Source organism: Rhodamnia argentea, chromosome 10 (assembly GCF_020921035.1).
Source record: "Rhodamnia argentea isolate NSW1041297 chromosome 10, ASM2092103v1, whole genome shotgun sequence".
Taxonomy (NCBI): Eukaryota; Viridiplantae; Streptophyta; class Magnoliopsida; order Myrtales; family Myrtaceae; genus Rhodamnia; species Rhodamnia argentea.
The window spans coordinates 5,470,963-5,486,614 of record NC_063159.1 but is presented as its reverse complement, the minus strand read 5'-3'; the positions used below and the strand labels follow the sequence as shown (position 1 = coordinate 5,486,614).

Sequence of the window (15,652 nt, the reverse complement as noted above, 5' to 3'; positions counted from 1 at the left end):
TTGAAGATGACATTATCTTGTTTAGCTTGAAGAGCTCTTGAAGATTTCATGACCGTTTGGAAACAACTGGAAAAGGATACACGAAAGCACAAAACTCAGATGAAGCCGGCTTTTGGGGCAAAAAGTGGAATCGGACATTCGAGCAAAAATAGGTTGGGCATCCATTTCGGTTGAATGGTGTGAATTAATCGCTTGGGTGAAGTAAAGCGTCGAACTCTCGACCTTGCTGGGTGGTACATCGAATGGTCGTATGTTCGGTGATTCATGGGTAAGTTGTCCAAATCATCCCTCTTGTGAACAGGACGTTTGGCTAGTGCACAAAGTGCACCGAAATTCGATGCTAGATTTCTAGGTGTGTTCACCGGTGTTCAGGCTGTATCATGGATTGAAAATCTAGAGCTTTTGGAGTGGGTCTGATTGCGAGTTTGGATTGACTTTAGTATGAATGAGACTCTCTAGGGTCCTGGGGAATAAGGACATACCGTGACCTCGTGTACTCAACTATTGCCTTCATATTATCTCAGACTAGTCCCTATAGGAAGTGTGGCTTATGAGGGATAACATTGAAGTGTCATTGCTCATTCAAATCATTTAGAACATATCCGACCACATTTTATGGTCTTGAGAAATAGACTTCGACATTAAGTCGTTGGAGATATCGGCGAGTCTACTCAGGAAACCGATGAAGCCGGGCATTGGGACAGCAAGAATCACCGTATCTCTACATGAATTTGAAACACTTCAATTCCATATATTGGGCTTTCGGTACATACGAGGTATTGGTTTGCAACTTTAATAGGATGCATAGTCCGAGAGGATAGAATATTGTCTTTCTAACTTTTGGATAGAGTAAAGCTTAGTCAACTAATGCCTTTTTTTTTTTTTTTTTGCTACGAAACGATAATGACTTCAACTCCCAACATGAAATATTCCTGGGTGTTGAAATGGAACGACATGTTGCTTCCGCTATTCAATTTCCTGCATCTCAACAAAAATCATGTGGTCATTAACTAGAGTTTCACACGATTAATAAGATGTTGCAAATTTCTCACAAGGGCTGGAGAATCCTTACAACATCCGTGGGAAGGCGACGGGTTGCTTCCGCCCACACCACCTATGAACACGAAACAGCGTTATCATATAGACTTCTAATTCTTCGGCCAATGTAATAGATAGAAACAGCCACAGTAAATAAATACGAAACAAGTCGAAACTCGCCCTTTATCCCGCCTCGCACGGTTTCTACGCCGCTTGTGAAATGTCATCGAGACAGATCGAGCGGAACTTGAAGATAGATTGAACCTATCTCCGTTCGATATGACTTTACTTGTATGTTTGGCCGGATCCAATTTACTATGGACACACTCGAGCTGGGATGAATTGTACAAGTTTTTCATATACATCATGTGTCTCCAAACAGGCAGCAACCTAAGTATTAAGTCAAGCTCGTGTTCACGTTTGGATCGAAAACTAGGGTTTTGCATTTGCATTCGACTTTGATGAGGTTAGTGGACTATTTCATTAAATCGGACCTCTTTCGACGTAAAGCCTATGGTTTCTATGTATCGATTTAAGCTGCTCAATCCATGTAACTTGAGAGAGAGAAAGAGAGAGAGAGAGAGTTACCATCCGGAATACTATCACCACAGTGTAGGGTACGGATGGGCTCACAATCGGAGCTGAATTGGAGGAGGAGGAGCAAAACCATGATTATGCAGCACACCATGCGGATGAGCAGAGTGTTGCTCACCATTTTCTTCTGATCTTTTCTTGATATCTTCTCTCTCTTGATCATACAGGGAGCTTTCTAGCTCGATGAATACTTTATATACTGTTCAAATCTGCGCCGCTACGACTTGGTCTGCTGGTCTCTACTCGGCGTATAATGACGGGAACATTTCTTTGACTTTGAACGAAACCGTTGGTCATATCGAGATCGGTAGACATTTTTCTTCGAGTGAAACCAATACCATTTCTGCTAGTTCTTGTGCCGGAGCTCGCCCTTTGGTTGCTATTTCTACTTTCACCAATCTGTCCAATCATTTGCGAGTCGCCGCTATCTCCTCTTTATCCCAGTTGAACATCAAAAGGCGTAATGATATGAGTCGTTTTGGTCCGGAAACTATAAAGAATAGCGAGGACGCAGCAATAACCTAACTAATTTTTTTTTTTTTGGGTCAAACCCTAACTGGTTTTTTTTTTTTTTTTGGGTCAAAAACCCTAACTAGTTTGAACTTTGGAAATTTACTTGCAAACAACGCCACTTTGGAAGAAGTCTCCGCAAATGGTATCAAATACGCCGTCTCCCATCGGAACCGTCCATGTGCAATGCACATTAGGACGTTTTATTGTTGTTAGGATTTCTTTTTTTTGGGTCACATTGTTGTTAGGAGTTAATTTCTATCCCTATCGAGCAACTATATTCCAGATTTTTATGAAGTAGAAGAAATGTCTTAGAGCGAAAATTTAGATGTTAATAGCCAAATATCTAGTTAGATTGGCAACCAAATAAAATACCAGTTCATCGGCATGTTAGACAGGATAACATATCGACAACGCATCATCTGCCATGTATCAATGCCCGATTAGGTCATGCTGGTCGAAGCAAGCTAGCCTTGCAACATCAACATGTTGCCACGTTAGTTAATTCGCTTGTTTGATCGGCTGGCTCGAATGCTTTGGATTTGGTTCTTTTGCTTCTCCAATTAGCTCTTAGGGGTTTAAGATGTGTTGATTCTATTCTTGGCCTTGTGTTGTATAAACCAGTATTTTGAAAACCATACTGGAGGCCATATCGAGGGCTACCACTCGTACGTGGTTCGACCGATTCAATAGGTGGAACCGGAATAACCGGCTGATTCAACTGAAGTTTTTCCTTTTTTTTTTTTTTTTAGACTAGTAAAAAAAAATGGGTCAAAATGCCGGTCGGACCCAATTTTAAGCAAAACGGCACGACCACTTTGGATGGAATTGTTCGGTTCCCGACCGGTTTCGGCCGAAAGATGGCGTGGGCCATAAACCAACCGGTTCAAGGTATAAATTTGACCTCTAAAGTGTCATTGCTTTTGCATCTAATGTTATGACTTGCGCTGCTATTTAATCAAACCTGGTCGAGGACGACTTATGGGATGTATAATAGATAAAAAAAATGTCGGGCATACTATATTTATTTTGTCCGCCCTTAACGATATTAGTTCGAAAATTTACAAGGACATATAATTTGAGAGGATGAGTGTTGCTTTTCTAACATTTTGGCTCCGTTTGTTTCACATAAATAGATGATTTGGAAAATATATATATTTTAAAAATCTCTTGTATTACTTAAAATATCGTCATCGACAATAATTCATATTTAAATATTTTCATGGACGGTGAGATATTTTTATTTTATTCTGTTCATTTTGGGAGTGATATAAGTGATTATTTTCAGAAGATCATTCATTTTTTGCAAAATAAATACACCCTTTGGTAGTGTAAAGCTTACAATAAACGTCTTATTGTATTAAAGAAAAATGATGATATTGAACTAATTCTTCAACTAAAAAGTGAATTACATAGAAAATTTTCTCCGTGGCAAAGCGAGCTCATTTTGACGAATTGATAGAGTAGCAACCGTCAAGGTGTGGATATAAATGGACCGTGAACACTCCAAAGAGAAAATATTTATCCACGTGGCAATACCAATAGAACCAGAACAACGTAGAGAGGGATACAATACAAAATACATTTATTATGTCCATTGTATTGGGGTATGGTTCATACTCCCTAAAAAAACTCGGGGGGCCCGCTTCCCATCGTCAGAGGAATTTTATAACTTGAGCCCATATTTTTTCATTGATAGTTTGACCTATATAATATCTATTTCTTTTGTAATTGAGGGATGTAACGAGAAGTCCCATGTGGTAATTATAGTTGAATCTTCTACTGGACGTAGAACCTAGTTTAAGGGTGAATTAAGATAAAATCTTGTGCCTCGATTTCTCTTTCTCGCTTTCACGTTTTACTTTATTGTGATTATGCACCGAATATTAACACATTACAGGGGGAAATTTCCATAAAAATTATTTGTTCGTCGGCATTGAACACGATAAAAACACTATTGCAATACAACTTCCTTTTGTAATAATAGGTAGAGATTCAACCGAACGCATGCACTGCGAAATTCAAATTGATCAACCCCGTACATGAAGTATTCATCCTAAGTTGGAACATATAGCTTCCCTTATTCAATTATCTGCAATTTCAACAAAATCATTCAGTTAGTAAGTTTTGTCCCTCATGATAAATGTTGCATATTTCTCACAAGAGTTGAAGAATGCTTACGACATCCTGGGGAAGGAGATGGGTTGTTTCCGCCCCCATTGCCTGTAAATATGGAAAACATGTTGCGTAAGCACATCCTCCGATTCTTCAGGTTATTTAATAGATGGAAACAATCTTACAATCACAGTTTACGAACGACATAAGTTGAAGCTTGTGTGTGTGTGTGTGTGTGTGTGTTTTTTTTTTTTTTTTTATTCTACCCCGCTCCCATCCTACTTAACGGCTCGTGAAATGCGTCGAGACGATCGAGCAGAATGTGAATATGAACCAAAATGACTCCATTTAATCTAGCTTAGTTGGATATTTGGCTGAATCAAACTTATTTAGGGGTAGACCTATCAAAAATGAGTCACAAACACATTTCTTAACCTATAGTGATGGGCTGAGTTGTTATATAGGTTAATTATATTACATAAATAGGTCATAATGAGTACATAATAAAAGTGTTAAATGGGATGTAAATATGTCATAAATGGATTTACAACTTAGTTAGACTTAACCCACCTCTATAACTCTCTCTTCATTTTCTCTCGTCTTCGCTCGATCTCGCGCTCACTCACTCCGCACTTTTACCTTAGTTTAGGTATGGATTTTCCATATTGGCTTAAACAAAGAAGTGAGAATATGAGTCGGGTCGGTATGTGTCGGGTCGGTATGTGTTGGGTTAGTATGTGTTGAGTTGGATATGAGTCAATAGATTTGCGTTGCAATAAATATGTCATAAACAAGTTAAATATGGCTATTTGGGTCGGATCATTTTAAGACCAACCCAAACCCGATCTGAATCACTTGTTTGATGGGTTCACTTAGGAAAAAAAAGTTACTGCACCATCTCAATTCTTATGGATATATGTAAACATTAGAGCAAGAATGAATTGTACAAGTCTCTTCATATACATCACATAAGTTTCCAAAATGGAGAGAGAGAGAGAGAGAGAGAGAGATTTTTACCATCCGGAATACTATCACCACCACAATGCTGGAGATTGATGGACCTTCCAGCAGAGGCAAATTGAAGGCAGAGGAGCAAAATCATAACTATGCAGCAAACCATGCGAATGAGCAGAGTGTTGCTTACCATTTTCTCCCGATCTTTTCTTGACATCTCTCTCTCTTTCGAATTTTTCATACAGAGGGTTTTGTAGCTCCATGGGTATTTATACTGTCGGTGAATCTATGGTCGTACGATGCCGTCGGCCGGTCTCTCCTCGACGTACGCCGACCGGGAACATTTGTTAGACCTTGAACTAAGACGTTGGTCGTGTTGATTACCGATATGTCCAATCGTTCGCAAGTCTTTGCTGTGTCGTTCTCATCGTAAATTAAGTAAAACGTAGAGAAAGCGATTGAAAAGTGTATTGAAGACTTCAACAAGGTAAGAGCCAAAATCGGTAGGCGTTTATATCGAACTTTATGCATTTGGTGTTCACATTGTTAGTGATTACTGAACAGTGAAGTAGACAATTATTTGGTGTAACCCCACCACCAGTAAAAAAAATGAAAGATCAGGAAAAAAATCAAAACATCGATGATTGTCGTAGTTCGATCGATGCGATTCTCGGTTCCAGTAGGTAGACAACAACCGAAATTCTTTTGGTTCCCAATTTCGAAAGTGTTGGTTCTACCTTATTATCGACCTAGTGATGGTAAATAAACCATATTAAAATAACTCTAGCAACCCCCTTTTCAAGGGAAAAGTGACTTTGAATCGTAATTCTAGAACATTTTTTTTTAGAAAAAGCTAAATTTGATTCGAATTTCAAGAACTTAGCAACTCTAATGCAAAATCCATGATCTTCTTTTATATTTCATATATAATGTCATCATCAGTCAACTCATCCAAATTTGGAATTTCAAAAAATTTATGATGGACGATTCCACATTTGGGGAGTTGGCTCCTTTCAAGATCCGTCCATGCGGTTCTGATTTCTTGTGAAAAAGAATACTCCGTCATTTTGATAAAGATATTTAAAGGTTATGTGACTTCAAATTTTTTTATGAACATTTTGTAACACTTCAAATTTAATGAAATATGATACTAAACACCATTTTGATTAGCGTCTTAGAAATACTTAATGTCGTACGAGTGAGGGAACCACGGGCAGATTTTGGTAGGTCCCTTTTTTATGTGATATCCGACAGCCCCTTATCAAACTATTTATCAATAATGAAACATGTATCAAAAGTTTAAGGATCACGTTTGAACAAATTAAAAATCCAGGGACAACGTTGCATATTAGGCTAAAGTTTAGGAACCGTATTGAAATTTTAATGTTCGTGGACTGCACATTGGGCCAAAGTTCAAGGACTATTTGTGTCATTATCATAAATAAAAAAAAATAGCATTGCCTATTATGCTATGTTCGGAAAGCCTTTGGTGGTGGGCATATGAACATTGGCATTTCGCAGCATATGCAAAGAAAATCTTAACTGCACAAACATTACATTTAGGACCCTCAAAATGAAAATAAAATGCCATGCGACAATAGTTGAACATCGAGTATCGAGCAATATTAAACTCATTCTCAAATTTGGAACGGTGAACATTTTTGTCGATAAGATTTCGTTCATTTGGTAATGTAAGAATAGACAAATTTTGATTCGTAGTCAAACGCCTATCCTATTGAATGAATCCAATTCACTCCTTCCTTACTTAGCAGATTAGGTGATTTTTTTTTACTAAATTTGATCTTTTGAGTTACAACTGATTATGATCCTGAAAAGTGCATAGTTCATTAAATGCCGAATATACAAACTTCGCACCTATTTTAGCTAATTTCGCGAATAGTCCATCGTAGATGGACCTTGACTGCCTTACGAGTGCCCAAGACGAGCAATCTACGCTAATGCATTTCATAGCATAGCCGAGGAAAGAGCAGCCCACAGATAGAGAACCTCAATTCTGCAAAAAAAGAAAAAAATTAATTAAATATTTTTTGCCACCATATATGCATCAATAATATTTTTTTCCTAGCTAATTTCGCGAATTTTTTTTTTTAGGATTTTATGAGATAAGTAGAGCACCGTATTTCATGAAATGGATGCGTTTATTTCTCAAAGATCGATGGTTTGAAAAATATTTTTTAGAATATACTTTTCGTTCACTAATTTTTCAAGCGATACAATTGATGATTTTTAAGAAGGTTTTTTCCCCCCTAAATCATCGCAAAACGAACTGAAAAACCCTAAATATCACATTATTCTAAACAAGGTTTTAAAAAGTACTTACAGCAACCTGGGGAAGAAGACGGGTTGTTTCCACCCACGTCGCCTACAAACACAAACATCAATTATATACTAGTTGTAGGTCCTACTATAGGATAAACACGATTAGAGATTAAAGTGTACATGCTAAAAATTAATTGCTTTTTATATGAGATTTATAAGCTGAGGCTTTAGATATTAGTGTGATTATATTTGGAAAGAAATCGTTTACAATCATAAAAAATGAAAAAAAATGTTGCAAAGTTCATGCTCATTTTCATATGATAATGAATGGAATTTAGGTTAGGCGAGATATCAATATTTTAAAAGATAGAGTATACGGCGATGGTGTGCCTTTCCTCAAGGACAAAAATCGGTGAGTTACGTTAATTTAGATTGGTAACTTCTAAAATGAGTTGGTAAATGTAAAGGGTTGCTCATCAAGTTAAACATAAATTGGCAATTCAATAGAAAAATTGATAGACCAGGAAAAGAAAATATTTAAACATTGATAAGAAACCAGTGGACCATACAATATAACAAAAGTTTGTCAACCACTCTAAATTAGATGGGTAATTTCATATAAATGTGAGTAATTCGAACCATTTGCAAGTTATTTAAATAAAAGTTGGTAAGTTAGTACAATAAATATTAATTGGTGGCAGACTTCAAAAAAGGTTGACAATCAGCAGCATCAAAAGAAATTTGCAACTCTTGGAGGCCTTTTTAATCTAGACTGTTATGCCCTAAAAGAAATGCCCTGAGATTAATCATGATTCAGAATTCTAGACTTCAAGAACAAAGAAACGATCTTCAGTTCCCTATGTTTTACTTCCGTGCCCTGATTTCCTGAACATAAATATGTTGAACAAGTTGCATCATTCCCAACACAGAATCACAGTCGATGTTTCGCTTCCATTTCTCTGTGGAAAAATCACAGGCAAGCTAAATCTCTCGTCTGGATTTTTTCTGTCAATGATGACTTTACACATTCCTAACCGTGAGCGAGAGCTTAAGTAGAAGGGAAGAGGAAGCAGGACTCACTGCCACAATTCGCACTGCCTAATCTTCTCGCAAGCAAGTGAAGGATTGCAACCAGTAGAAACCAGCAGATTTCGATGTGATAGGAGGAGGAAGAGGAGGAAGGAAGAGGAGAAGCAGGCTTGTGAGCCATTTTCTTCATTTTCTCTTTCGAATTTTTTCTTTTTTGTTCTTCCTCTTTCTTGAGGCGTGAAGGGTTTTATGTGGTATGATCCATAGCTACAAAGATGCCGATGTTGTCATCTTCGAAAGTCAAATGTGACTTGGTCAAATTTTGCACGCACTTATATGTGGAGAGAACTGGTTGGTTTTAGACTTTTAGGAAAGAGCCGTCCTCAAGAAAGGTAAGGGTTGAAGTGGTCGCGATGCGATAGCCGCCAGTGGCCGATGTCACTTTTTCTGTCACACTTTTCTTTAAGTCTGTGTAGAAACGAGGTTTGAAAGTTTCTTCTGTCAATCTCTTCTTCAACCTACCCTTTTTTTTTTCCAGGTTTGCCGGCTAAAGGCGATCCTCTAGCGAGGAATTACCGACTTAGGAGAGTGCACTGTTGCCACGATAGCGCCTGCTATCGGCCACTACTTGTGAAAATTTCATTCTCCCTGTGATATCGGCTTGGGGCCGCTACTGCTGTCCAACCGTCGGTATCAAAACCATGGTTGGCACATTAATTGTAGCCAATTTGAAGATGGAAATTTTAACGAGTAGGACTATTTTCTTATTTGAAAAAAGAAAACAAGCAGAAGATTCAGAGTTTGTAAAGTCCGAATGTCCACTTCCATGTAGGAAGGTCAGCGTCTCTATATTCCCTTATAGAATAATATTCTTCAATAAGGGCCTTAGATTAAATTTTTGAAATGATTTACTAAATTTTTAAATGCATAGTATGTAAATTCTATTGTTGAGCGATGCGAAATATTTCAACATAGAGATTGTATTACTTTTACATATGGATATTCAAATAAGAACAAATTAACTGAGAATCTACGCAGTCATCCTTTGAAAAGATCATATATCCTCAACGAAAAAGGAGTACAATATGCTTTATTCGGGTCCTCCGATGGAATGAAAAGCACTACCTTAAGAGCAGGTTTTCATAGAAATATCTGATACACTAAAGTCAATCATATCACAAGTACTCCAACGCTTAAGAACTAAATATCCTGAATAGCAGGTTTGGCGCTGGACCTGAACAAGCTTCCATGATTTAATGGTCTGCATCACAAAAAAAAAAAAAAAAATCATATTGTTTAAAGGTTTTTGACAGACATAATATTAATAGAATTTGTCTGTCACCTAGGATTTTATGAAGCAAATGGAGTAGAAGAGATATATAAGATAGTCTATTGTTCTGAAAAGAGGGCATGAGAATGCTTACGGCATCCTGGGGAAGGAGATGGATTGTTTCCACCCGAACCGCCTGCAAACACGAACCAACATTATATGAACTCCAGCTTAGATTCTAAGAGTAATGTGATGGCTAAAACCAATCAGATATACGAAGGAGCAAAGAATAATATGATGGATAAAACCAATCAGATGAATGAAGGAGCAAAGCAGAAACTTGTGCTCATTTATAGGATCCGAATCAAGTCATACGGTACGATATCATAGAATTGACGACAAATAAAATACCTGCAAACAAATTAAGTCGCCTTTTATTTTTGGATAAATTCGACCTTGCTTAGAATTGAGAGAGAGAGAGAGAGAGAGAGAGAGAGAGAGGTACCATTTTGACTAGCACGATGACCACAACCTTGAGGATTGATGGACCTTCCAGCTGAGGTAAAATGAAGATGGAGGAGCAGCATCATAATAATGCAGCAAACTATGTTAATGAGCAAAGTGTTGCTTCCCATCTCTCTCTCTCTCTCTCTCTCTCTCTGAATACGTAATAAGGAAGTTTATCTCCATCTATATTGATACAGGAATCAATTGACCCGCAACGCGTAATCGTTGGTCAGTCTTCTCGGACTATAGAAGAAGGAAAATATTTGTTTTGACCTTGAAAGAAGCGGTCTTTTCTGGTGTTCAATGCTAAATTTTGTCTAAGTGTACCTCAACAGTTGGCTCTCCTGTATTTGTACAGGAGTTAAATAACCTACGGCATGAAGTCATGCGCCCGTCTTCCTGGGCTATCAAAAGGCGGAAATATTTGTTTGACCTAGATCGAAGCGGTCATTTTTGGTCTTTGGTATTAATTCTTCTAAGTGTACCTCACTCGTTCGCTCTCAATACAATAAATAATCTGAGCGTTTTTAACTAATTCAGAAGAAAAAGGAAGCTTCTGTTTTGCTGAGGGGGTTAGAGATGGTATGCAACTCCGAGGGTAGGTGACCCTAGGACTTAATTAATGCCAAGTTATATCTGCATGTCGTGTACGGTACGTGCAAAGATAAGTTTATAGTCCACGGTCTGGATTAGATGATTGCTAGCGGTCGCTTGGTTTGTTTATGTCATCACACGACACTTAATATAAGAGTAACAAGTAAAGCTTTCCCGACGTGATTTCACATGCAAGCTCATTTGAAGGTATTGATATGTCGTGCCATAAGAAATCGAGGAAAGATATAAAGAAAGGGGATTGGAAAGAGGATACATTGGAGATTCCAACAAGGTAAGTCCAAAATAATACGTGGTTATATCGAGTGATATATGCTTTGGTATTCTAAATGTTAGAGAATGGTGAATAGAGCAAAAGACATGTTAAAAAGTTTGTAAGATCAACTCAAGAACAACTTATGAGTGTTTGCTCCCTCAAAAAGGGAGCCACACCTGTTCCATTATTGCCGAGCCAAGTCAGGCTCGAGTGAGGGATCTACTTACACGCGCGTGATCCTTTACCTTACTCTTTCCTATCAAGGTCTTCTACCTCAGATGATGGTTGGGAAAAATTATCAAATATATCTTAAACCTATTATAATTGTGCTAATTCAGTTTTAAACTTTTTTTTTTAGCCGATTCAGTCCTAAATCTTTTGCAATTGTGCCAATTCAGTCCATTCGACGAATTTTGACAAAAGTAGGCGTTAACGTGGACGTCGGTTGACTGACAATCGCATATTTTAATATTTTTTGAATTTTTGTATTTTCTTATCCCTTTTTTCTTTTCTCCTTTTTTGTGTTTTGATTCCCTTCCCTCTTCTTCCTCTATTCATCCAGCCAACAAGTGGCCAGAGGACGGATGGCCGGCGAGGCCGAGCCTCATAGTGGTTGAGCTGGGCTCGCCAGCCCAGATCTGGCGAGGCTAGCCTTGCCCTGCCATGTACTCGAACAGCTGCAGAAAGAAAGCTGCCGTGTTGTGCGCATACTACTTCACAAGCTTCTTGGTCTGAATGGCCAAGACACTCGAACACAGTTCCGGGTCAGAGTTGAGTAATCCCTCCTCGTTCAAGAGCAAATCGTTGTAGGAGTTGTCGAATACATTGGGCGTTTCGTGCTCCATTGGCGCGATATTGTGCTCTCCCCCTCCTGTGGCTGGGCACGTGGACTTCAATTTGCTGCGGCTCGCTTCAGATGACGGACTACCGCCCAATCTAGATCCGTAGTCCTCACCAGATCTGGGTTGGCGCATGCGGAAAAAATAAAAAATCCCTAGCATAACATGCATATATTCTCTCTTGCTAGCAAAGGCGCTATGGCCTCATCCAAATTGCGCTCTCTCTCTCTCTCTCTCATTGTCATTGGCCAAAAGTTGATCCCTAGGGCATTGTAGCATATCCTCCACGAAAGGTAATGTGCCAAATCCCGTTGTTGTTCACAGGTCCGTAGAAAGAGAGATGCAAGGCGCAATAACGGGGGCGCCAGAGTTCAAGAAGAAGCCAAAGGCGGGCGGGACGTTTATTTCTTCGACATCTGCGACAGTCATGAGGAGCGTGACCGGGAGGAAGTGGACGGCTTCGATCCGGGAGGGAGGAAGATGGGTAGGGTGACAACCAACTTAGGAGATAAATATATTTGGGGTTGACCATGGGAGCGATGGGGGTGAGGGAGGTCATGATGGCGGCCATGAATTTCATTGATGGCGGTCGGATTCGGCACCAAACATTTCTCAGATAGAGAGAGAAAGAGTTAGGATAGTTTTTTCCCGAAAAAAAATGTTAGCAAGTAATCCCGTCTCGCATTTTCCCTAATTTAAAAGGAAGTGATAGAGATGGATCCCCAAACAAGTAAGAGCAGAAGAAGTATGGCTAACTCCGCATCAATTCCCTCCATTTTGAGAGCTCTATGTCCAATTTCAAGTACATAGAAGTATACTTAAGGCACGCTCTTCTTACCCAGATGGCGTGAAACATGAGATACGTATGTTCTTCATAGTTGATATACGGAATTGTCGTCATCAGCAGTCTAATGAGTCTATCCAAACTTTTCGCTGATAAATGACTTATAAATTATTAATCATTGTTCTTCCTAAGTGCATTAGTGATCAGGACTTTACTCGGTCATTCACTTTATCATATACTTCCGAATCCTCACGAACTTCTCATTCTCCTATGCTTGTTCACTCTCTATCAAAGGTCCATTCAGATCTCTATGCATCTTTCCACTGTGCGCCTGGGATACCGTAGATGGTGACAAAATGTTCCTTGTATCGACATTACGCGAAATAAACAACATTTGCATTTATCAAATATTAATGAGAAGTAGAAACTTTTGTCAATTTCAAAATACCATAGGGTCATTTTCCTAACAAAATTGAGCAATTTGGCCAAGAGGGAAAATTCAAGGAGGCTTCGCCGAATTTCATGATGGCTTGAAATAAATGGGCTTGGTCATCAATAATTCAAAAGCCCTTTCTCTTCTAAATTCAAGTTCATTTGGCATGTTAAACCTGTATAAGTGCAATTAATGACCAGGCCAATTCTAAATGAACTTGGATGAATGCAGACATGTTATCACTAGATAAAAACAAAAATGCACATAATGCCTAGATGCAGTGGAACGCGAAATTATACCATATAATTTTTTTTTGTTTAGAAGTTAATTTATATGATTATCGACGAAGTAGATCCCCAATTTTTATGAAATACAAGAAAATGTCCTAGAGTGAAAATTTAGGTATTAATAGTCACATGTCAAGTCAGATTCGCGACCAAGTAACATACGACGTGATCAGCATGCTAGGTAGGATAACGTATAGACAACATGTCATCTGCTATGTATCAATGCCGGATTAGGTTATGTTGGTCGAAGCAAGTCAGCCTTGCAATATCAAAACATGTTGCCACGTTAGTTAGTTTGCTGATCGACTGGTTCAACTGTTTTAGATTTGGTCCTTTGGCTTCTCCAATTGGCTCTTATGGGTAGAGGATGTGTAGATTCAAATCTCGGCCTTGTGTTGTAAAAATTAGAGTTTTGCAGACCGTACTGGAGGCCATATGGAGGAGCCACAACTCATATGCGGTTCAACTAATTTAATTAGGATTGACAACAAAAAGTTGACAACCCATCTAGTTATTAATTGCATAGAAAATTAGAGATTGACCCATACCCCTAAACGAAAATATTAACTAAATTGCATATAAGTATTATGAGCATTTGCATTAATAGTTAATCAAGTCCTTATAATTTGTATTTAATTGGAGCAGCGGCAAATGGGCTTAAATTAAATGGTTGTGAGCTCAATTGAATTTATATGGACTAAGCATGGGGTGGGGAAAATTCGGCTAAGCCCATGAACATTATATGGCCGAAAATTGAATAATTAAATTGACAAGTTGGAATTAATTCGTTAAACTTGACGAATAGTTAAGCCCTTTGTTATCAAATTTAAGTTTCTTATTCTTAAAACTTTGTTGTTATCTTTTTATTTCATGGTACGAAATAATATGGCAGGAAACCCTAGAATATATCTAAATATACACAGAGGGCTGATCGAATATTGAAACACTGAGAAGACCCACAATAAAGATAGCTAGAGAGGGAAAAACAAGCAGCCAAAACAACCGCGATACCAGCAAGCTTTCAGTTCTTCCTGACTCCCCGCTGCCTAGATCCGCAACTCCAGACAAAGTCAGTGGCTCCGGCGACCTTCACGGCTATTGACGACCACCTTGAAGAGTCGGGAGATGGCGATACACGGACGATCCCAGCAGCAAACAACTTTCTGTCGACTTCCTGCAGATTCCAGCAGCCAGCAGTTGTCCAGGTGGGTATCAAAAAATGAGTTGAGTACTGAATTTCCTGAAATGAGTTTAAAATCAACATGTTGTAAAAAATTTTCAAAAATTTCTCTACTATTTAAGAAAATGAATGAATGAAAAAGTATATTTTAACCATCAATGAAAATATTTAGGCATAAATTGCTGTCAAGGCTATTATTATAAAAAATCTCAAACTGGTATACATGTGCCATATTTACCCCCCGTGTAACTAGTGTATACGTGCCATGTACAACAGATATCAAATCACTGAAATCTTAGATTGGAGATTAGCAAATGAAATACTTTTCGTTGACTAACTTTTACAAATAATAAACATCAAGTGCTAATTAAAATTTTAAATAGTGGCTTTTTCGTAAATCGAGCAAATGGATCCTAACCATCGCATGTCCAAAGCAGGTTTTAAAAGTACTTACAGCAACCTGGGGAAGAAGATGGGTCGTCCACACTCCCAGTACCTACAAACATAAACCATCAATTATCTGAACGGAATAACTTAGTTTTTTTTCCCCATTAGACCAGTTGTAGGTGCTACTATTTGATCTACATTATTAGCAACATCTAAATATTGATTGACTGATGTAAATATAATTCACCCACATCAACGTTTATTAAGGGTTTTTTTTTTCCCCGTATATTATTAATTTTTGTTATCGTTAACAATCCCTTATTTGTCTCTTGTATAAATGTCTCAAATTTGTCAACTCGTATATGAACATATCAACCTTTACTTGTGTGAGTTACCATATCTTCTCCCCTTAGGTTACGAGCTAATCTTAGTATATCAAGTCTCATTTCAGTTACTTACCAATAGTTATTTAATTTTAAATACTTACCAATATCTTCACTTTATCGACTGTTATATGAAATTTCCCAACCATAATATAGTCAACTTCATTCCCCATTAAGTAACCAAATAGAAAAAT

General features: G+C 38.1%; 1 long non-coding RNA gene across 1 annotated transcript; it reads right to left on the bottom strand.

Moving 5' to 3' along the window:
* Nucleotides 1-9,659: 9,659 nt before the first annotated feature.
* Nucleotides 9,660-10,436, bottom strand: LOC115749236. The gene is made up of 3 exons (XR_004016306.2): nucleotides 10,296-10,436; nucleotides 9,945-9,986; nucleotides 9,660-9,781 (listed from the first exon to the last, which is right to left on the bottom strand). It is a non-coding gene; the product is annotated as an uncharacterized LOC115749236 (long non-coding RNA).
* Between the last annotated feature and the right edge of the window lie 5,216 nt (nucleotides 10,437-15,652).